This window comes from Mastomys coucha, unplaced genomic scaffold (genome assembly GCF_008632895.1).
Source record: "Mastomys coucha isolate ucsf_1 unplaced genomic scaffold, UCSF_Mcou_1 pScaffold13, whole genome shotgun sequence".
NCBI classification, from domain to species: domain Eukaryota; kingdom Metazoa; phylum Chordata; class Mammalia; order Rodentia; family Muridae; genus Mastomys; species Mastomys coucha.
The window spans coordinates 79,129,426-79,151,509 of NW_022196895.1; the positions used below are offsets into that span (position 1 = coordinate 79,129,426).

At 42.3% G+C, this 22,084-nt stretch overlaps 1 long non-coding RNA gene across 1 annotated transcript in view; it reads right to left on the reverse strand.

The window, feature by feature from the left end:
* Positions 1-2,832: 2,832 nt before the first annotated feature.
* LOC116087752 overlaps positions 2,833-22,084 on the reverse strand; it is a 29,029-nt gene continuing 9,777 nt past the window's right edge. The window contains exons 2-4 of the long non-coding RNA XR_004117618.1: positions 11,213-11,280; positions 8,305-8,557; positions 2,833-2,970 (exon numbers count right to left, since the gene is read on the reverse strand). This is a non-coding gene — a long non-coding RNA (uncharacterized LOC116087752). The remainder of the gene's footprint in view (positions 2,971-8,304; positions 8,558-11,212; positions 11,281-22,084) is intronic.

Sequence of the window (22,084 nt, forward strand, 5' to 3'; positions counted from 1 at the left end):
CAGGTGTGTGAGGGGAGGGGGAACACAGGTGTGTGTGGAGGGGAACACAGGTGTGTGGTGGGGAGGGGAACACAGGTGTGTGTGGAAGGGAACACAGGTGTGTGGTGGGGAAGGGAACACAGGTGTGTGGTGGAGAAGGGGGAACACAGGTATGTGATGGGGGACAAGAACACAGGTATGTGATGGGGGAGGTGGAGGGAGTCTCAGAAATCAAGCCTGCAATAACTCAGCCACCTTGCCAGCCCACCTCAGTCCTGTCTTCTAGGCAGTTGACCATTATTTGCCCTCAGAGTGAATTTAGTTGCTGTTTTCCTCTTCTCTTGGAAGCAAAAGCTTAGAGCAGCATTTGCAAGTTGTCAGCAGGGAAATCCTTGATCTTCACCCCTATTGAGACTGTCAAAGGGTACCAAAGGCTGGATCTAGGCTTTATGAAGTTAATGTTTTCAGGAAGCTGCAGTAATACAAAGAGTGCTCCTTTTCCCCTGAACAATACTTTTTTTTTTTTAAAGAGAGAGAATTCTGAAACTCTCTGTGGGTGAAAGGGAACCCACCCACTAGTGCTTTAAATGTCTCCTTCCTTCCTTTCTTTCTTTCTTTCTTTCTTTCTTTCTTTCTTTCTTTCTTTTTTTCTTTCTTTCTCTTTCTTTCTTTCTTTCTTTCTTTCTTTCTTTCTTTCTTTCTTTCTTTTTTTCTTCCTTCCTTCCTTCCTTCCTTCCTCCCTTCCTTTCTTCCTTTCTTCATTCCTTCCTTTCTTCTTTCCATCTTTCTTTTCTTTCTCCTTTCTCTTTTCTTTCTTTTTTCTTCCTTTCTTCATTCCTTCCTTTCTTCTTTTCATCTTTCTTTTCTTCTTTCTTTCTTTCTCTCTCTCTCTCTCTTTCTTTCTTTCCTTTCCCTTCTTTCTCTCTCAACTGTAGCACATTTGGATTAAAAAGCCTATTTATCTTGAGTTCCAAAGGAAACCCCCAGGTAGCAGATCCTTCCGTGCACCTGTCCCTAGGGAGGGGCTGCCTTTGATCAGCTTTCTTAGAAGCTGCACAGGAAGCTAGCTGATTTCTTTCCATATAAAATGTGATCTGAAAGTGGAGTTCAGCACAAGGCTCCGCATCCACAGCTCACCCCATCCATCCCAGGGTTCAGCTGCTACTAAGTTTTAACTGAGCGTTGTTAATAAGATTTCTTTCAAAGAGAATACATGGTCACTGGCCCACACCTTGAAACCTGGCAGTGAGGCATGCTGGAAGAAAGCTAACTCTATGCTAAAAATGGAAAATGATGCCATCATTCTTTGCCACTTTTCTCACACCCACAGAATGTTCTTTGGGGAGAATATAGTTTAAAATGGAGTTAAACAATAAAGCTCCTGCTTTTAAAAAAAGTTTCTTTACACATCTGTTTTTTTTTTTTCCAAAAGCAGCACAGAACTTGAGGAATATATTTAAATACATGCATATTTTAAAACTACCAGTGTGGCTGAACTGAGGCTTCTTGCTTTAGCTTTGTGGAAGAAATTTTGTCTAGGTAGGTAGGTGCCTCTCCACTGTAAGAGAACATATACTTCTCCTTGTAGCACCCGGGACATACATATAACCATGTAGCACACAAGAAACATGCATACATCCTTGTAGCACATGGGATACACACATGCACCTCCATGTAGCACACAGGAAAACACACACACACACACACACACACACACACCCCTCCATTTAGCTCACAGGGCACATGCACATCTCTATGCAGCACATCAGAAACAAGTGGTTAGCTCCTGATGTCCTTGAGCTTCAAGGTCGTGATGTTAGAATGAATATTCACACAGCAGAAAGGAAGCAGAGCAGACCAATGTGTAAGACAGGAGGGCGGAGGGATCAGGGCTTGAATGGGATGTGTGCATTGCTCTGGAACCCCAGAGGGAGCTGTGGTCACCTAGTTACCTTGGCTCCCAAGTCCAGGGCATACCATCAGCCAATAACATTGCTTTTTCTCCTCTTCCAAGAACCAAAGCTGAATTTTACCTGAGAATAATTGTGTTGCTACAATTCCCCGGTGTTTGCCTACATCTTAGAAACTGAGGCTTTGAGGAGGTCAAAATACTTCAAGATTGGTTAGTTAAGATATATATGGAACATTTACTGTCCATACATTAAATCCAGTGAGGACAGCACATGTAATGTTCAGACTGTTTGGTGGCCAACGGCAGGGTGACGAGTGAGCGCTGGGCTGATCCTGCCAGTGTGACCCTGCAACTTGACGCGGCCATGTCCTTTGGAAACAGGAGTCATCTTTTTCTGAGGATACTGTGTGGGTGTCTGGTAGGTATTTGTCACATAGCTTGGCAAACAAATATACAGATCTGTTGGACTATGAAAGACAAGATACACAGGTAGAAGGCAGTTGCCAGTGTCTGGTCTTATGGCAGTGGGCCCCACATTTAGATCACAGGCTGACACAGTGAGTGATGTATATTTTCTAGCGAAAATACAAGTTCCTTGAGGTTTCCGTGTCCTGATCCCTAGGGACAGAGCCTGTGCACAGTCAGTTTTATGTGATTACTGCTTAATTCCTAAAGCAGGCTAAAGTGAGAGCGTTGGCCTCTTCCAGGAATATAGGTTCTGCACAGAGAAGCTTTTGGAGAAGACCCATTAAGTGGGATGTCTGGGAATGGCAAGTGATCCACACAGCTGAAAGATTTGATAAAGACAGACAAAGAGGACTGTAAACAAGACAGATGTCCCCACAGCGTGCCAATGGGCCTTCATGTGGGGGACAAGCATCTAGATAAGGGAAAAATGTTCCCAGTCTTAGTGGTTTTAAAGAATGATGCTACTAAATTGTGGAATGAAGATTATTTACCAAATATTTTCAATGCCCCAGCACAGCAAAGATTTTAACTTAGTGAAGGTTCTTCTTCATGTGGTGAATTATGCTGCCTCTGTTCCAAATGCTCTGGATAATGTCCCTGCCTGCAAGGACCTGTGGGGCAAAAATGTCTCTCAGCACAGAAAATAGGCTCCAACAATGAAGCCACCCGATGTTCATCGTCTTGAGGCACTGTGGCACTCTTAACCTTCCCAGTCTGACAGAACATCCCCAGCAGGGAAGCAAGACCATTATTACATTCCAACCACAGGATCTGCTGCTCTCCCAGTCCAACACTAACGCATCCACACAACCCACCATCCTCCCCAACAGAGCAATCCCACAGGGCAGGGCACAGCCTAGTGATCTGGTAGGCTCTATTATCTGGATGGAAAGACAGATGCTGCCACACTGTAAGGTGACAGCAGATCTCAGAAAGGACCCTCGTTGGACTTAGAGGAGAATCCCTGGTAGGGCAGGTCACCTCTCCCACTCATTGGTCTTCATTTTCTTTGGCCTGGGGAATTTGCTTAGGGTTTTCCAGGACTATCTCTGCCCTGGTCACCAGCATCAGCCCAGATGTGGTAGATCTGACTGGAATGCCATCAGAAGGGTGTTTTGAATGTGTCTCTCCTCTTTTCAGAAGCTTTCTGCTGCTAGCCTAATTTACTATACTATTTGTCAGTCTCTTACTGAGTACAGTCACCTCCAAAAGTTCTGAAACCAAAGAAAATAAGATGAAATGCCTCTGAGACTGGGGTTCTCTGGGAGTTGGTTGGCTGGTTGGTTGGTTGGTTGGCTGGTTGGTTGGTTGGTTAGTTGGTTGGTTGATTAGTTGGTTGGCTGGTTGGTTGGTTGGTTAGTTGGTTGGTTGGTTAGTTGGTTGGCTGGTGGTTGGTTGGTTAGTTGGTTGGTTGGTTAGTTGGTTGGTTGTTTGGTTGGTTGGTTAGTTGGTTGGCTGGTTGGTTGGTTGGTTAGTTGGTTGGTTGGTTGGCTGGTTGGTTGGTTGGTTAGTTGGTTGGCTGGTTGGTTGGTTGGTTAGTTGGTTGGCTGGTTGGTTGGTTAGTTGGTTAGTTGGTTGGTTGGTTGGTTAGTTGGTTAGTTGGTTGGTTAGTTGGTTGGCTGGCTGGCTGCTTGGTTGAAGGAGTGGTTGGCTGATTGGTTGGTTGTCTGGTTGACTGGCTGGCTGGTTGACTAGCTGGTTGACTGGTTGACTAGATGGTTAACTGGTGGGCTGGCTGACTGGTTGGTTGGATTGTTGGTTAGGCTAGCTGATTGGTTCACTATTTGGCTGACTAGTGATTGGTTAGCTCTAGGGTTTTATTAGTTGTTTAATTTCACTCGAGAAAAATCTTTCTAGGTAAATGTTACCTAAATGGAGTAAAGTTAATCTTCCTGCCTGGGCTTAGTTTCTGCTTTCCTTGAGTTACCTCAGTATTTTGCATTTCTGAGAAACTATGTTTGAAATCCTTTTTGAGACCACATGGTCTCGAGTCTGTGTGATGAGCCTATGTGATGTAGTGCCCATGCTGGGTAGGTAGTGGCAGCATTTGTGTAAAGTACTTCATTTTAGGTTGATGGTCATTTTGGAGTTTTATAATCACTGTAGATGGTTTTAAATGAGAGTACTCCCAAAACATTTTTGAGAGGTATGTTTTAAATTCTATAATTGTGAACGAGTACTTTAAATGTGTCTGAAGAAGACTATCCAATGGCTTGTGTCTCCACAACTGGAAATATGAGTTCTCTTAAGTGACAGACTCCAGGTTTTGCAAGGATGATGAAGGTGAGGCCCTATGGGGTGGGAGTTAGACCTTTGTCTAAATCATTTTCCTTCTCTACGTCTTTCTCAACATGAGAGGCATTCCTTTGTGTTCAGCCAGGTGCTGGTGAGAGTTTTCAGGAGTCTAGAATCTTCCATGTGATCACAACTTTAAGCCTCAAATGTTGCTTCCTTCTTCATTAGTATCATGAGGAAAGAGGAATAATTTTTTTAGCTGCCTCTATTTCTCTTGTCTGAATGCAATGCCTCCCTACCCCTGCCCTGTCCTGCCCCGCCCCGCCCCGCCCCGCCCCGCCCCACCATATAACTGAATTCTTATACACTCGCATTTTGGGAGTCTAGCTGCTTTACATTTGTTAGTGATGCTCACTTCCACTGTTGGAATGGATGAGCTTAATTTTCCATAGTTTGATAAAGGTTTAGCAAGACTATGAATGGATTAAAAGGAGAATACCACTTTAACATCAAGTTGCTTCTGAATTCAAAGCCTCAGTGTGTACCTCAGAACATTTGAAAATTCATGTAGGTTTTCTAAAATCAGACAGACAGACAGACAGACAGACAGAAAAAACAAAAACAAAACCCAATGTCCCCAGCATCATAGCACATATTACAAACCAAACAAGTCCAGAGAGATGGCTTAGAGATGGCTGCTCTTCCAGAGGTTCTGAGTTCAATTCTCAACAAGCACATGGCAGCTCACAACTGCCATGCCCTCCTCTGGTGTACAGATGTACTTGGATATAAAACAACTTTATACATAAATAATAAACTTTTAAGAAACTTAAACAAGAACAGAAGCAAAGCAAAATGAAATTCATTAACATTTAATAGTATTCAGTATTACACACCATAAAAACTCAGATGCCTTCAATAGAAACACCTTGCCCCCAACACTTTATAACTTTCTAGATTTCTGCCTTCAGACTATCATGTTCTATTTCATTGCTAAAATTAAGGCTATAAACATTGTTAATTATGACTATATGTCAAATACAACCCCACCCTAGCACACATATTAATTTTATGGCTGATGGCCACTGCTGGTATTTGGAACACACTCATATCTAGAAGTTTCCACATATCTGTCTTTATCTGGGAGATTGAGATTGGACAGTACAGTATACAGATAAATAGGCTGGATGTCTGGTCAATATTGGGTTATACGTATATCTCATTGTTTGTGTTAGAACCCCATTTCATCTTACTTTATTGTACTGCTAAGGGAATATAGCACAAAATCCAATGTCACAGGCAAAGAAAAAGGGACAGAGTGAGGAGCTTTCTGTGGGCTTCCAAGCTAGTACTCAATAACATCAACCCTGATAACAACCACAGCAACGGTTAGTGCTCTAAAAATGGCGGCATAGTGCAACTTGTTCAGATGCATTACCTTGTATATTGGCACAAGAAATGAGGCAGGAGGAACTGTGGGTCCCTTAGAATGAAGGTCAGTGAAGGCAGGTAGCTCTGCCTGCTTGCTGGTCCCCAGGGCAGCAATGTTCATGGGCTCTGTAAAGTGGAGGCTCTGACATGGATGGATTTAGAACTTGATTATTTTTAATTATGGATTTATAACTTGATTACTATTGGCTATCGAGGGGGTGACAGAGACTGAGGAAGGAGTTGGAATTGAGTTGACAGGAGTGGACCCCTTTTCACCAATTCCCTTCCCTTCTTTGATCTCTCCTCATACATTCTTTCTGACACAAGGTGAGCCATTTTTCAGTCCACATGCTCCATGATATGATGTTTTGTTTCACCAGCATGTACAACAACAAGGCCAAGTGACCATTGACTGAAAGCCAAGAAACTGGGAGCCAAGGTTAAACCTTCCCCGCCTTTTAAGTTGATCTTCTCCCTGTTTTGTCACAGCAACACGAACTGACTGTCACATCTCCTTACCAAAAAAGCTCTTTTGAAAATGCCTTTGCAGTCAACACAGGCAAGTCCTGGAGGCAGAGTGACCCCCAGAATGCCACAGGCTAGTCAGGGCTCTGCAGGGAAGGAAGGGAGGGGTGGAATCGGCACTGATCTCCTCTGACTCAAGAGGCTGTGACTTTGACACTACATTTTTCTGCCTTCTAAGAATTCTTCCACAGCAGTGCCAAGACTTAAACAGAGGGAGGGGCTAGCATGGCTCTGAGAACTTGCAGGCTTGTTTAGATGTAGATCAAAGCTCTCCCGCATTCCATCTGGCAACAGTTGTGAGGACTGTGCTGAAGGGCAGTGGCCCCCCAGCAGTCCTTACCCAAGCTACTTGACTGAACAATTATGCAATCATAGCTCAGGGATTGAACATTGAGTGGCTGGCCTGCAAAGGTCCACAAGAAGAGATTCATTTCCCTTAAGGGAGGTGTTGTGGTCCCTTAAGAGACGGAGTCTTGCAGAAGGTCTTTAGGTCAGTGGAAGTCTTCCTCAAAGAAAACTGTGGGAACTTAACTGCCTTATGTATCTTTTCCATCCTCTAATGGTGTGACATGCATTCCTGCCGTTACCGAAATGCTGCCGGCCTAGAAGCCAACCACCACCCTCATGCCAGAGCTGGATATTGAGCTTCCTAAGTCACAAGCTAGAGAAGCCTCTTACTTTGTGAGTCAGTTGTCCTGGGTGTGCCACTGCTGTAACATGAAACTGATAGATGCACATGAACCCTGTAGCTTGTAGTTTCTACTACCCTGCTTTAAGCTCTGGGTGCACTCTGCTACCTCCCCGCCCTGGTTCCCTTGGATCCACAGATGAGAGACACACACATAGCTCATTTTTAACCTGCCTTATGGCTCAGTGGCTGGGCGTAAGCCTCTCATGGCTAGCATGCCTTTCCTTTACTGTTTGCTCAACGCTCTAAATCTGCCCTCAGCTTAGTTACATTTCTAATATTCACCCAAGATCTCACATAGCTGGTGACACGCTCTCCCTCTGAAGCATGGCGAAGTCTCTTTCCCCCTTCTCCTTCTCCTAGCCTGCCTGTGGGAACCTGAAAGTCTCTCCTCTTCTGCCCAGCCATTGGCATCTTTATTGATCAATCAAGAACCAATTGGGGAACAGAACCTTCAGTGCTCACATGCAGATTCCCAATTAAGGCACCAGCACCACCCCTCACAGGACCCAGTCAGTGACAGTGATATGTGCAGGTCTTTTCCCAGTGAAAGGTGGGTTTGTGTTTGTGCTAGGCACGATACTCACCTTTACTCAGACAGTGCCTCTGCTCAGCAGTGACCTAGTCCACTATTCAAAATTCCTCCAAGTTCTGCTTCAAGGATACACTTCCATCTCTGGCACCTTCCCCACACTGGATGTGTTCGGTGTGAAGATTGACTTTCTTTGGGACTTTTGCATCAGCACAGTCATTTTCATTGGGGAGTGAGAGTGGGCCCCAGGTCTTCAGGAAGTGTCTTGAGAATTTGGTGGCCTTACAGGTTGTCAGCTTTCACATTTCCTGTCCAGGCAGAGCAACTCAAGTAAGCAGGATAAAAGGTACCATCATTTGATGGGCACTCTCTGACTGAACATGTCCAACCACTGTTTGTTCCTAACTCCCAGCTTCAAATACTTTCAGATAAATTCACATTATTGCTTGTACATGTGGGATCTATGTCCTTCTAACCCAAAGAGCCTTAAGTCTGCTAATATTCTTTGTCCACAAGAAAATCCCTAGTTCTTACCTTAGTTTACTTGGTACTCCAGGATGACATGTTCCATAAAGCCCATGGCTCCTATGTTCAGTGAAACTGGTGATCAGGAGCATCTTCTTGCCCTTCACAGCTCCTTCTCAGTGCCTTCCCATAATGCTCCTGGCCTCATGGATCAGCCCAAGGAGCCAAATGATTGTCAGCCATGCAATTTCATGAAAGCAGACTTCTCAGCAGAGGAAGGAGTTAGCAAATGAATATGGAAGCTCGAATTCTGTATTGTCAGCTTGGATAAATATAAATTGATATGTTTGTCATCATTTCTGAAAGAGTATGTACCAAATCTTAAACTTAGGAGAAGTGTTTAACGTTTTCCATGCACTCATTTAAATATTTATATGAATCCTGTTCCACACATACTACCACCAAATTATAATATTTATAGGTAAAAGATGGCTTGAATTACTTTTTGAAGGAGTACATTAATTTAAACTTGAATGTGTAGTTACAATCTAACATTTTCTAGAGCAAAAATTGAAAGTATAATAAAACGATGCATTTTAATTATAACTCAAGAAAGCGTCGTGATGGTAATGCTGGATAATTATTCAAATCTATTTTAGAGATCTACAAGTACGAGCCATGAAAAAACATTTAAACACATCTCCCCGACTCTGTATAAGAAGTGAAGCAGTTTGCAGTGTGTAAACATTATCAGCCACAGTATCTGCCCCGTGATTACACTGCAGAAGCGGGCATTTAACGGCATTTCTTAATTTATGTTTCAGAAAGGCAAGATGACAACAAAAACCAGTTGAATACCAGAACTTTGCATTCCCCTGGAGATACGCACCAGTATTTACTGAGGTGCAAATTTGGTAATGAGGTTGAGATGATGCCACCAGAGCCCAGAGAAACATCAGAGCCCAGGGAGCAGGCGACTCAGAAAGGAGATCATTTCTCTTCTGAACTTTCTGGAATGGGCTGCCCTTGGTGTTAGGTGAGCATGAGCCTATGGAAAGCTGTGTCCCCTCCTTGCTTTCTGTTCATGGTTGAAATATGAAATATTTCCATAGCTCATGTTTGAACACTTGGTCCACAGCTGGTGTTTTGTTTTGTTTTGTTTTGTTTTGTTTTTTAAGAAGTACTGAGAACATTAGGAGGTTGGGCCTTCATCCTCTGAGTGTATTGCCCTTGGCTATTTCCTGTTCCTTCTTCTCTCTGCTTCTTCTTGGCTATGGTGTGCACAGCCTCTGCTGTATACTCCTACCACCAAGAACTAAGCTGCTCCTTCATGCCTTCACCATCATGATGAGCTGACATCAGGAACCCACGCAAGTCTCACCCTTTAAGTATTTTGTAATGTGCAGTATTTTGTAATGGTGGTGTGAAAAGAACTAATGCTTTCCTGTTCTTAAGCCTTGTAGATGTTGACTACAGTTTTGAAATCAGAGTCTGTGAAGTGAAGAACATGTGATTACTTTCCTATAATTTCTGTCAACTTTACTGTTGCCCTTCTGTGACTCCCAACTGTCAGGAGATTCCCATAAAGGTGGTTCTGAAAGACAGTTGGTATTTCTTACTTTTCTCACTGGTGTGACAAAAATACCTGGCAGCAGCAACTTATAGAAGGGAAGGTTGGTTTCAGCTCACAGTTCGAAGGGATGCAGGTTCTCATGATAGGGCAGGTGTGAGAGCACAAGGCGGCTAACCACACTGCATATTTCACCAGCTTCCAGTGCTTAGCTGGCCTTGTCCTTTTTATCAAGGCTAAGATTCCAGGCTGTGACATATTGCTGTCCACAGTTAAAATGGACTTTACCCTTCAATTAAGCTACTCTAAAAACCTCCTTACAGACACATTTAGATGTTTGTCTTTTAGGTGAGTCCAGGTCTATCAAGATGACAATCAGCATTAGCCATCATATTCTGTAATGTTAATTGCTATCCTTGAGTGTTGAAGATTCTCAAATTAGCTGTTGTTCATGGGTAGACTCTAAATAGCTGGTTAATAAGTCTTAGCTGTTTCTAGTTTTCTTGAGTATAACAATAGCAATATTCTTGTTTTTCAAAGTGAAGACTGCTGACTGGTGTCACTCCCATAGAGAAAAATCACTGAGGCTGGACAGCATGGCTGGAACCAGCCGGTCTGGAGGTCAGTTTCCAGTGACAGAGAATTCATTTCATCAGGTTTCCTCAGCTGGGGGATGCTCTGGGGCCATGGCATCTCTGAGGTGTGCAGTGATGACCTAGGAATCAAGGGCATGCATGATTTACTGGGTGTTGGGAACCTGGTCTTCTGCAGGATTATTAACTCAAGCCCTACTAAGTCTGTTTTATTCATTAAGTAAACTCCAGAACCTGTTTGTTACATTCATATTTGTGTGTGTGTGTAATCATGACCAGACTTAAACTTGGGATTAATGTGAAATAAGCACTTTTTTGGCAGTGGGGATATTTTCCGTCTATTTTATCAGAATTTTTTCCTAGTAGGATTGCATTTTATGTGTCTCTGGAGTGTCCTGCAAACTCCTACTCTTAATGGTGTGCTCATGGTGAAATTGATGTGTTATTGCACTGGACTCCACGTGCTATTATAATGGTTTAGGGTTATAAAACATTTTTTAACCAAGTGTGTGTGTGTGTGTGTGTGTGTGTATGACAGAGAGACAGAGAGAAAGAGACAGAGAGAGAGAGAGAGAGAGAGAGAGAGAGAGAGAGAGAGAGAGAGAGAAAGGGAGAGGAAATTTTTCAGTCTCTTGGAGAGGACACACCTAACCAGAGTAATATAACAATACTAATTATATTAACTATATTGATCTAATTATTCTAATTAATTTGTAGCTAGATATACTTCTGAACATGCCATTTGTCTACATTAACATTGTGGAAATATGTTCTGCCTGTCCATGCAATCTGTACGTGGTATTTCTTTTACTACCTCAAGGACTCAGGTGTTGGACCTGAGGAGGCTTCCCTTTCAGAAGCTTAGGGAAGCAGGATGCTGGACTACTGGGATGCAGTGGAATGAGAACAGCAGAACACACCCTTTGCTATAACAAAACATTGCAGACATTTCAAATCACAATATGTTACACAAATATGAGAAAAACTCGGTTCTTCCCTGAGCACCAGACTTTCCTATATCCATCTAGCTTGTAGCACCTGTTTTTTTTTTTAACTCCTCATTTTATTGTTGATGTGTAGATGATCCACAAATGTATATATATTCCTCATTGTCCAGGGGGAATTCACTCCAGGACCCTCTACCCCAGATACCCAGATCTGAAGCCATTTAGATCCCTGATATAAGTAGTATGGTGCTTGTATAGAAGCTCTGGGTAATCTCTCACATATTTAAAATCATCTTTAGAATATTACACCTAGCACACTGTAAATACATGTAAACATTTGTTACACTGTCTCCCTTGGGGAGTAACAGCAGAATAAACACGTCTGTACATGCTCACTACAGACATAATGCTCCCTCAATATGTTCGAGTCATAATTGGTTGAGTTATCAGATGTAGACTCTAGAAGGACTGGAGAGCAATGTGCATACACATAATTTGAGCAGATTATCTGGGGAAAAAATCTAGAATGTTTGAATATTTTAAACTAAGATTTCAATACATCAGGGCTCTTAATTATGGAAGAAAAGGTTAATGTGAATATTACCAAGTCAGTCAAGAGTTGTAACAAGCAAATAATACTGTCGGAAGAAATAGAGCATGGGAGATGCTGCTCAGAGTGCACATGATCTTGCTTTCAAGGGTCAGTGAGATGTCTGCACAGTTAAAGCACTTTTTGTAGAGAACCTCGGTTTGGTCCCAGTATCCATGTTGGATGGCTCATAAACACCTGTAACTCCTCAGGGGATTGAATACCTCTGACCTCCATGGTCCTTGCACTTACATAACATACTTAACATATACACATCTACATATAATTTAAAATAATTTGATTATAGTAACCCCAAAAGACAGTTGCTGCTAACTTTCTCGCTTCAAGAGTACAAACTATTTAACTTGTTAGACTCTCATCAGTGGGATGTCCTCAGAGCTTCAGTGTCCACATCTGAGCTCTTCAAGACAATGCTATGTAGTCTCAAAATAAAACATCTGCTCTTAAAGTTCATATTGGTTGTGAGACAATCTACATATTTTCTGAGACAAATCCCCCAAGAAACTAAGTCCAAGAGATCCATTCTTCTTATAACATCTACTGAAAGTCTGGCAGGAGTTGGGAATCGTGTTTCATGGTGTTAATGAATAAGCACAGATGGGACAAGGAATTTCTAGAGATAAGATGGCTTAAAAAATTAAGCTATGTCAACTTCTTTTCAGTGCAGAAATTCCTTTCAAAACACCAGAGTATGATGGTCTGTCCACAGGAAAAAAAGTATGTGAAGAGCACTCTTTGGTTGTTAGAAGTGTCACAGACAATACCGCAGACTTGCAAGCCAGCTCGCCACAGCCTAAAATTACTTTAAAGGATTTTGGGAATATCCCAGCCCAAGCAGGAAGTAAGCAAGATGGCAGTGTAGAGAGAAAGCATTGTTGGGCTCTATTTGGCCCTGGCTTGGGCCTTGAGGACAAACCTGAGCCTGGCTTGAGTTTTGTAAACTGTCTCACTCATTTCTGTACTGGAGTGACTCAGCATAACCTGCTTAAGCCTGCCTTTGCCTAGATCCTGCTGACATAGAGTAACTTTGTTGGCTCCCTCAGTTACCCCATACTCCTCATCAACTTTCCCCTCCCGCTAGGTCATCTCACCCCAGCTGAAAACTCCACCTCCTCTCTCAGCCCTATATAAGAGAAAGGATTGATACATAAAAACGAGTTCCTGCTTTGACAGACTCCCCTCTTGGTGTGGTTATTCTCCGGAGGCAGGAGATCCGAGCTGCGACACTCACCATCCCGCTCAGCCCCGAGAGGCTCGGCTGGACCGAGCTCTCTCCCTCTCGCCTGGTTCTGTCGGCAGAGAGCCTGCCCGGCCAAGCATTCCATCTAAAGTCTCAGTTCTCTTAGACTAGTTGTATCTATAGCAATTGGGCAGTTTCAGTACTCACAAGACTGTAATGAGCAGAGACTGGAGAGTGTATAAGCTGTTGGTAGTTTTGTAACAAACTACCCTCTGCTTAGTTGATAAGAACAAGCACTTTATACTTAGCCCATGAACTCAGCAGTTCTGCCCTAAGCTGTGTGATGGGCTTGATCTTGCATATGTTGTGGGTCTGTGGGTCAATTGGGGGCAGGAGGTATCCAAGGGCTTCATTCATGTGTGTCACATATAGTCAACCTTCAGCAAGAAGAAAATGCTAGAGCTTACACATCAATGTCCAGTAAGGCTAGCCCAGCATGTTAGTGTGACACAAGGGCTCATGGGAGCCAGGGTAGAAGCCATGTGACTCTTGAGATAGGTACACAAGTGGCATATTACTTCTCATCATAACAAGTCACTGAGAGTAGACCCTAGAAGACTGCAAATGAACATCACTGTCAATAGCAAGTGCTGTAAAGTGTTGTGGTGGCTTTGGTACAAATGATGCGGGGTGGGCATCCATGCAAATCTCCCTGACAGTTCAGCTGAGCACCAATACATCCTCATCAATCAACTCAATGTAGTTTATACAAATAAATACTAGCTGAGATCTGGCCTTTACCTTCTGTAGTATGCCTTCTTCTCCTGTGAAGAATACCAGCATACAGGATGGTTTTTCTGGGATGTTCTTCCTTGTCTTTAGAGAAGGCTTTGAGCCCATCATCTCGCTCCAGAGGTGGGCATGTTTTCTGGATATGGCATCAGACCTTGGCATTCCTATAACTATGTCTCATGATTGGAAAGCCAACTACCATAGGGCAGTCAGGTCAGTGCTAGGTTGCTGTTGCAACAACATTTCCTATCTGGGTGAAGGAGATGAGTGTCATAAGAGAAGGGATCCCTGGGATTGAAGAACCAAGAGAAGAGATGAGATGATGTGTTCCTTTGAATAAGAAAGGTCTCTGTAGGTTCCTATATGTAACTATTTTCCAGCTGGTAAACTGTTGGGGGAGGGTCATGAGGTACAACCTTACAGGAGGAGGCGTATCACTGGAAGTGGGCTTTGATATTTCAAGAGCCCACACCAGGCCCAGTTTCTCTATCTCTGCCTGCTGCCTGTGAAATGTAATTAAATTAATTAAATGTTTTCTTTCATAAGAGTCTCCTTGATCATGGTGTTTCTTCACAGGAAGAGAATAGTGAGTAAAACAGACAAGTACTGAGCAGATGTCTTCTCTGGACCTAGAGATCTTGAATTCTCTTCACAGGCACTTCCTGTTTCAGGAGCCAAATATATGTCCAGCTTGGACCAGTCCAGAGTTGCTTTCTGCCACAGTTAGTAAGGCTCCTCCTACGTGACAAGCGCACGATGAGATGCCAGGCTAAGAAGGTCATGCGATGATGTTAGAGATGTAAAGGAAGCCACATAAGACAGGAAGATGAAATGATGGTGAAACACATTCCTAACTGAGTCTAATTAAGGAAAGGCAAGATCATAAATATGCCATCAGTTTGTGAGGAAGTACTTCAGAATAAAGAGTGAAAGAACAAGCAATATGAGTTAAATAAATAAACAAAACAAAACAGAACAGATGAGAATAAAGAAGGGAGCCGTGACAGGAATAAACCTGCTGAGAGCTGAGGATGTAGCTCAGAAAACAGAGTGCTTGCCTGGAAAGGTATGGAAAAGTGGGGTCAAGTAGCACAGTGGGAACTGACTTTACAGCTTCTCCGTCCTCTAGATCCACATGGTGAGGAGAACCAAGAACCTACCTGTCGTCCCCAGCACAGATCTTCCCAAATCTAGTCTGCACATAGCTGTTTGCCAGAGACACCGACCATAATCTTACCTCAGACCCTTTCCCTCCCTCTGCAACCCATCAGACCATGCCGGAGACCCTCTAGCTCATCTGTGTGCTACTGAGATGTACATAACCTGTCCGAGCTTTCCTATCTAAGATACAATCACTTTCAACTCCAATTACCCCAAAGCTGCTTATGTTGGATCCACATCCCCAATCCCAGCCAGGCCCACACATCCTGTGCTCCCGTGTAGCCTGGTGAGTTTACTTGACCCCACCTCGATTTCCATGAACAGGGCTTGATCCAGCCTGGTGAGCCTTATCTGCGTGCAACTTTTATAATATCCAGGTTTGGGCTAGGTGGTGCATCCTATACACCAACTAAGCTTGCTGTGTCTGTATCAGACACACACCAACGCAAGAAATCCACAGGCCCAGCTCACTGTAAAAACAATATGAAAGGTCAGGAGAGTATGCTGCAGAAACACAAACATAAGGCTGAATGAAATGACTAAGACAACCCAGGAGTTGAGAAATAAACTCAATAAATAGAAATATTGAGGGGAACAGAAGCTGAAATGAAGCTGAAATTCAAAAACTCGATAATCCAACTAGAAGACTGAAGAGAGAGAGAGAGAGAGAGAGAGAGAGAGAGAGCTTTACAGCTAGAGGAGAAAATATCAGGATCCAAAGATTAAGTAGAGGAACTAGACCAAACAAGCAAAGAATATGCAAAACTCCCCAAAGCACAATACAGGAAATGTCTTCACATTAGAGGCATAGAAATCTTCACATTGTAGCCATACAAGTCTAGTCATAACACCAGCCAACTATCTGTCGTAGCTGAAGGAGAAGCTAAAACTTTACACGCCCAAATAGGAATCACATCCAGCAGACCAACCCTAAACAATATGGAAGCAATACTTTATTGAAACAGAAGAGAGGAATAAGCATATCCAAGAGACTGTGGAAAGAAAGCATATGAGGCATAATTAGTGAGCTACAAAGCAAGACTAAGAACACAAACAGAAACACACACACAAACACACACTCAGCACAAAGAAATGCTTGCAATCAACAAACACCTTTCAATAATAACTTTAAGTATTATTGGTAGTAACTTTCTAATAATAATAATAAAAAAGATTGGCTGAATGGATTAAGGAAAAAAATCTACCTTTGTGTAGTCTACAAGAAACTCATGTTGACAGATGTACTCTCCTTTAGTGAAAGTACTGCACAAAGTACTACCGTCAAACAAGACCAGGAAGTAGGTGCGTGCCACTGTGCCAGTACCTGACACAAGACTTCAAATGAAAATTAACTCTAAAAGATAAAGGACTCTTCAATCTAATCGAGGGAATAATTAACCAAGAAGTTACAACCTTACACATGTATGCACTAAACTCTGCTTCACCCAATTTCACAAAAAAGTCTACTATTGGAATTGAAGGCACAGATTGACATCAACCCATTAACAGTCTGTGATTTCAACATTCCAGTTTTTCTCAACAGATAGTCCACCTGGATAAAAAATAAACAGAGATGCATCAGAATTAAATGACATTACACATCAAATGCATTTAACAGATACCTATAAATATTCTACAAACACCAAAGAGTACGCAATCTACCCAGCAGCACACAGAAGCTTCTCTAACACAGACCATGCTCTGGGACAGGGAACAAGTCTTAACGAAATCAGAAAGGCTGGCATAACTCTGTGTAGCCAACTTGGCCTTAATGCAATAAAACTTAAAATTGATAAAAACCAATTATCTGGAAAGTACACCAACTCCTGGAGATTAAACAATTCATTACTGAGTGATGGATGGGTCAAAGAAGAAATAAAAGAAAAAGAAATAAAACTTCCTGGAACTAAATGAAAATGAAAACCCAACAGCAGCAAAGCCTTCTGGGGCACATTAAAAGCAGTCCTGTGGGGAAAGAGTTATGGCTTTAAGTGACTACATTAAAAAGTCAAAAAAGCCACAAATAAACAACATGACGATACAAGTCAAGAATTTGGAAAAATAGAACAGACCAAAAGCAAATTCAGCAGATGGCAGGAAATAATAAAAACCAGAGCAGAATTAGTGAAATAGAAACAGAGAAGGGAATACAAGTAATCAAGAAATCTAAAAGCCCTTTCTTGGAGAAGATAAACCAGATGGATAAATCCTTGGCTCAACTAACCAAAAGAAACCTAGAACTGCACCAGAAATGAACAAGGGAACAGTACCGTGGACACTCAGAAACTCGGAATATTACAAAGAAATATATTGAAAACTTTTATTCCATTTTCTGTTTGCTTTTTGGTTTATTGGTTGGTTGGTTTTGTTTTGTTTTTTTTTTCTTTCTTTTTTCTTTTTTCTTTTGTTCGGAGACAGGATTTCTTTGTATAAGAGCCCTGGCTATCCTGAAACTCATTTTATAGACTAGGCTGGCTTCAAAGTCACTGAGATCTGCTTACCTCTGCCTCTCAAGTCCTGGGATTAAAGGTGTAAACTACCACATCTGGATTAAAAACTTATATTCCATGAAGCTGAAAAAATCCAAAAGAAATGGTCAAATTTGTAGATTCATCTAGCCCACTGAAAGCAAAGCAAGAAACAATAAACCTAAACCTACCCATAAAAAATGAGGAGATTGAAATATTAATAGAAAGAGTGGACTTAAAAACCGGGGCCAAGGGGTTAGAGAGATGGCTCAGTCATTAAGAGCACTGGATGCTCTTTCAGAGGTTCTGAGTTCAGTTCCTAGCACTCACATGGAGGCTCACAACCATCTTTAATGGGGTCCTATCTCCTCTTCTGGTGTGTCAAGGACAGCATACGTTAAAAAACAAACAAACAAACAAACAAACAAACAAACAAACTTAAAACAAAACAAAATCCCTAGGCCAAGATGGGCCAGTTTTATTCTGTTACCCAAATCAGAAACCCAACAAAAACACAGTGACAAGAACAAAAACAAAACTACAGGTCAATATTCTTAATGGAGGCAGATTTGAAAATCTCAATAAAATACTTGGAAACAAAATACAGACATATGATGAAAAAAAATTCATCATGAGCAAATTAGGTAGATCCATAAGACAACTAAAGGAGATCAAGGAGTTACAAATTTGAAAGGAAGAAGTCAAAATATATTTATTTGCAGACAATATGATAGTATACATAAATGACCCTACAAATTCCACCAGGAAGTTGCAGCAACTGATAGACCCTTTCAGCAATGTAACAGGATTTAAAATTGATTCACAAACATCAGTAGCCCTCCCATATACAAATGACAACTGTATTAAGAAAGAAATTGAGGAATCAACATCCTTCACAATCGTCTCAAATTTATAAATTATCTTGGGGTAACACTAACCATGCGAGTGGAAGATTTGTATGACAAAAACTTTTGGACACTGAAGAAAGAAATTCAAGAAGACATCAGAAGATGGAAAGATCTCCCATTCTCATGGATCAGTAAGATTAATAGAGTAAAAATAGTAATTTTACCAAAAACAATCTACAGGTTCAATGCAATCCCCATCAAAACTCCAAAACAATTCATCACAGAGCTTGAAAGGATAATTCTCAGCTTCGCAAAAACCAAACCAACCAAAGTCAGGATAGCTGCAACAATCCTAACAGAATAACTGCAGGAGGTCTCTCCATCCCTGACCTCAAACTGGACTACAGAGCTATAGCAATAATAACAGCTTTGTATTGGCACAAAAATGGACATGTTGACCAATGGAATCAAATTGAAGACCCAGACATAAATCTGCACACATATGACCACCGGATTTATTTTTAAGAAGCCAGAAATACACACTGGATAAAAAGCATCTTCAACAAATGGTGTTGTTCAAACTGGGCAGCTTCATGTAGGAGAATGCAAATAGATCAATACTCATCACCCAGCACAAAATCCAACTCCAAATGGATCAAAGACCTCAACATAAAACCAGACACACTGAATATGGCAGACAAGAAAACGGAGAATAGCCTTGAATTCATTGCCACAGGAAAAAAAACTTTCTGAATAGAACCGTGCTAGCACAGGAATTAAGATCGGCAAGTAACAAATGGAATCTCATGAAACTGAGAAGCTTCTGCATGGCAAAGAACACCATCATTTGCAAAGAGGCAGCCTACAGAATGGGGAAACACTTTTGCCAACTACACATCTGATAGAGGGCTAATGCCCAAAATACATAAAGACTCCAAAAACCCTATGTATCAAGAAAACAAATAACCTAATTAAAAATGGGGTACAGATCTAAACAGAATTCTCAAAAGAGGAGACTCAAATGGCTGAGAAACATTTTTAAAGAAACGTCCAATATCCTTACCTATCAGGGAAATGCAAGTCAAAACTACTCTGAGATTCCATCTTACAACTGTCAGAATGGCTAAGATCAATACAAGTAAGTGCTCATGCTAGTGAGGGTGTGGAATAAAGGGAACACTCATCCATTGCTGCTGGGGTGCAAGCTTGTACAGCTACTGTGGAAATCAATGCGGTGTTTTCTCAGGAAAATGGGAGTCAATTTACCTCCAGATCCAGCTGTAGCGCTTGTAGACATATAACCAAAGGAAACTTCCTCCTCCTACAGAGACACCTAACCATGTCCACTGCCACTCTATACATAATAGCTACAAACTGGAAACAACCTGGCTGTCCATAACAGATGAATGGAATAAATAAAATGTGGTACGTTTACACCATGGAATGTTACTCAGCTACTAAAAAATGAAATTTACAGGTTAATAGATGAACTAGATAAAATTATGCAGAATGCCTTAGTCAGGGTTTCTATTCCTGCACAAAACATCATGACCAAGAAGCAAGTTGGGGAGGAAAGGGTTTATTCAGCTTACACCTCCACATTGCTGTTCATCACCAAAGGAAGTCAGGACTGGAACTCACACAGGGCAGGAACTTGGAGGCAGGAGCTGATGCAGAGGCTGTGGAGGGGTACTGCTTACTGGCTTGCTTCTCCTGGTTTGCTCAGCTTGCTTTCTTATAGAACCCAGGACAACCAGCCCAGGGATGGCACCACCCATGATGGTCCCTCCCACTCTTGATTGCTAATTGAGAAAATGCCTTACAGCTGGATCTCATGGAGGCATTTCCTCAAGGGAGGCTCCTTTTTCTGTGATAACTCTAGCTTGTGTCAAGTTGACACCCAAAACCAGCCAGTACACTGAGTGAAGTTATTGAGAGCCCAAAAGGCAAATGTGGTATGTATTCACATATATGTGAATATAAGCTATTAAGTCAGTGATAAGCAAGCTACTATCCACAGAACCACAGAGGTTATGTATAGAGTAAGGGACTGTGTGTGCATGTGTGCATGTGGTGTGTGTGTGTGTGTGTGTGTGTGTGTGTGTGTGTGTGTGTGTGTGTGTGTATGTATGTGTGGTGTGTTGAAATAGGAGAATGTAGCAGGGAGGGAGAGGAGAAAGATGAGGAAAGGAATATGAGGAGAGACAGCTAAATAAAGGACCATTTAAGGAATATTATGGAAACTCAATGCTGCAGAAGCTTTCTAAAACACACACACACACACACACGCACACGCACACGCACACACACACACACACACACACACACACGAAAGCCATCTAAATGGAATTGTAAAATAACAGGAGAGACAGAGCCACAACTAGATATCTCTTGTCAAACTGAAGCTTCCAGTCCTGGGAATTGGTTACATCTAATTGACTTGTTGGCCAAAGGGTCCCATGGGAATCCCCAAACAACCCAGGCTGTTGGCAAGTATATATACATTTCTCTCCACAAACTGATGGCAAGGCCCATCTCTAAAGACAACACCTACATAATTCACTCAGCATGAAGATGTTGAGCTGGTGCCTACCTAGAGCCTTCACCCTTACAAGTTAGTGTTCCTTGTTCTGGAAGGTATGCTGCACACTACCAAAGGAAATGTAAACATCAACCCAGCCACAAATGGTGTCCTGCCTGCAAGACATGCTAGTGCAACCATGGCACAAAGCTTGTGGGAGTAACCAACCAACATCTGATTTGATTTAAGGCTCACTCCAGGAGATGGAACCCATACTTGACCTTGCTTGGGAGACCAAGAACCTCAGGCTAGATCTAGGACCCCAGAAACCTAGTGTAAAGCCAAATACTACTATTCTACAAAAGAAAAGGTCAACAAAACAACTCCCAATGACATTCTGCTATACTCCTAGATAGACTATTGCACAACCATCATCAGAGAAGTTTCCTCCTGGAGCACATGGAGACATATGCAAAGATACTCAGCCAGGCACTATGCAGAAAGCGAGGGACCTTGGAACACTCAGATCTAAACAGGATGTCTCCATCACACCCCTCCCCATCAGAGCTCAGGGACCCCTTCAGAAGATGAGGTAGAAAGAGAGTAAGAGCCAGATGGAGAGTACCAGGGAAATAAGGCTCCTCCTAATCAATGTGATTGATGCTCATATAATCTCCCAAGACTGAGGCAGTGTGCACTGGGCTTGCATAGGTCTGTAACAGATGGGGTCCTAGAGCTGAGAGGAGAAATGGACACATGCTCCATCTCTAACTCAGAAGCCATCTCGAATACCCACAAAGGAGCATTTAGTTCTCTCCATGGGAAATGATCTTCTCTGTCTGAATTTTTATTCTTCTCAATACATTACATCCTGACTACATTTCCCCTTCCTCCATTCCTCCCAGTTCCTCCCCAGAACTCCTCTTCCCCAGATCTACCACTATCTGTCCTCTTTTTCTCTTTAGAAGAAAGAGGAGGAGAAGCAAGAGGAGGAGGAGAAGAAGGAAGAGGAGGAGGAGAAGAAGGAAGAGGAGGAGGAGAAGCAAGAGGAGGAGAAGGAGGAGGAAGAGGAGGGAGAGGAGGAGAAAAAGGAAGAAGAGGAAGAAGAAGAAGAAGAAGAAGAAGAAGAAGAAGAAGAAGAAGAAGGAGGAGGAGGAGG